Source organism: Chaetura pelagica, unplaced genomic scaffold (genome assembly GCF_000747805.2).
Source record: "Chaetura pelagica isolate M959 unplaced genomic scaffold, ChaPel_1.0 scaffold602, whole genome shotgun sequence".
NCBI classification, from domain to species: domain Eukaryota; kingdom Metazoa; phylum Chordata; class Aves; order Apodiformes; family Apodidae; genus Chaetura; species Chaetura pelagica.
The window spans coordinates 41,348-43,435 of record NW_009952487.1 but is presented as its reverse complement, the minus strand read 5'-3'; the positions used below and the strand labels follow the sequence as shown (position 1 = coordinate 43,435).

At 60.0% G+C, this 2,088-nt stretch overlaps 1 protein-coding gene across 1 annotated transcript in view; it reads left to right on the top strand.

The window, feature by feature from the left end:
* Positions 1-2,088, top strand: part of LOC104398725 — a gene marked incomplete at its 5' end in the record, with an annotated part of 9,423 nt that overhangs the window by 3,015 nt on the left and 4,320 nt on the right. The gene's annotated exons all lie outside the window — the stretch shown is intronic.

Sequence of the window (2,088 nt, the reverse complement as noted above, 5' to 3'; positions counted from 1 at the left end):
CGCCTGGGGGCCCCTTCCGCCCCCACCACAGCTGAAATGGACGTGGGACCCCCCCCCCCAGGATGGTGAGACCATCCCCAGAGTGGGTGTTGGCTTGAAGACCAAACGAGATCACCAAGAGGTTCTGCTCGCTCAGGGAGGTGCCTGGAAAGCCCGTGGGAACAAGCCAAGCCAGTTCCCTTTGGATGGGAACTGGGCAGAGTTTGGGTCATGCCAAAAGAGCCTGAGTTGAGCCCCAACTCCTGGGCACCTGCTCCTCACCCACAGGAGCAGTGACCAACACCAACCTTCACCCAGAGGCAGGAGCACAGCAGGACATCCTTGTGCTGGCCCCAAACCCACCCCCCAAGGTCTCCTGTCCCCAGCCCTGCTGTCACCTCAACACACCAGCTCCCTGCCCCCCAGATCCACAACCTCTACCCAGGAGGACCCACCTGGGTCCCTCTGGGACCACAGAGGGGACAACCTGCTGCTGGGTCATCCCAGGAAGGAAGGGACTTGCTCAGACACCCTGGGGACCATTTTGGCCCAGAACTAACCATTCTTGGAGATAATTCTGACTTCTAAGCCCAACTAGCTCTGACAGAATCCTTCATAAAGATGATTCTCCTCATTCTTTTACTCCCACTCATCTCCACTCTAGTCCTGCCTGGGGAGCTGGTGACTCCAGGATGTCAAGGCTGTTCAGGAAACAGTCAAAAAAAGCCACATGAGCTTTTTCCTTCCTTTGGCTGAAATCCTGGGAAACACCAGGAACTCCAGGTGGGGAGTCTGGTCCTGCAGGAGCAGAAGGCAACTGGTGGGATCTCCTCCGTGAGCCCCATGTTTCCTTCTAGTCTTCAAGTTGAAGTTTCCCCTTCTTCCTCCAACTTCTGATGGGTCATGAAGAGCCAGCCAGGAGTCCTTCATCTCCTGGAAACCCTCCATTGCCCTTGACACGAGTGGTCCCGTGAGGACCATCACCCCCTTGAAGGGGCTGGAGACAAGGATGGGTGGGTTTGTTGGGTTTGTTGTCCCCTCCACCCCCCCAGTGACCCAACCATCTCTCCTGTGGGAGAGAGAGACCCAACCCAGCACCTCACCAGCTCATTAGAGCCCACCAGGGTGGGTTCCCCTGGGTGCCCTCAGCTGTTGCCAATTGTCCTTAAGGGAGTTGGGCTCCCACCACCTGGAGTGGGAGCAGCTGTGGGAGGTGGGAGCTAGAAAAGGTCCCCGGGCAGCAACTTGCTCCTCAGGGTGGACCCTGGTGGGCAGGATGAGGCCTGGAAGCAGCCTGGGGTTTGCTCTTTTCTGCTGGGTGTTTGGGGAGCTGGTTGCTTACAACCCTTGGGATGTCATCAGGGGGGAGGTGGAGCTCTGGAGGTACGGAGGGGACCTCCCCATGGGGCAGCCCCACACCTTCTCCCAGGCTTCTCCTTGGGCTTGGGTGGATGTTTCCCAGCTCCAGGCTGCAGCCCCCCTGCACCCTGTGGCCGTGCAGTGCCAGGAGGCCCAGGTGGTGGTTGAGGTCCACAGGGACCTCTTTGGCACTGGACGTTTGGTGAGGGCTGCAGAGCTGAGCCTGGGCTCTGCTGCCTGCCCCCCTGTGGCCCAGAGCCCTGCTGGGGCCACCACGGTGACCTTCCTGGCTGGGCTGCACCAGTGTGGCAGCACCCTCAGGGTAAGGCTGGGGGTTGGAGGGGCTTCTCCCCTGGGGAGGTGAGGTTGGAGGGGGCTGGAGGGCAGGTGGAGGAGCTCCGAAGCCTTTCCTAGAGGTTGAACATCTCCATCTGCTTTCCAGAAGATGTGCTGGCTGGTCCAGGGGCTCCATCTGGGGCTGGGTGAGCAGGGGAGGGTGTGGAAGGGGCAGAGAAGGGGTCTCTTCCTGCTGGAGAGAGGAACCTCAACCTGCCTGGGCTGTTCCTGCTGGTGGTGTCACCTCCAGGGTGGAGCCCAGTGACCTGGAGCCAGCAGTACCACCTTAGGAGACACTTGGATGCTGCTGGAGCAGCCTGAGGCTCCTCTGAAGCCACCTGAAATTGGAAGTGGTCTCTCTCTCTCTCCCCTGGGAGAGGCTTGGGGCCACCAGGGTGAGCAGAACCTTCATCA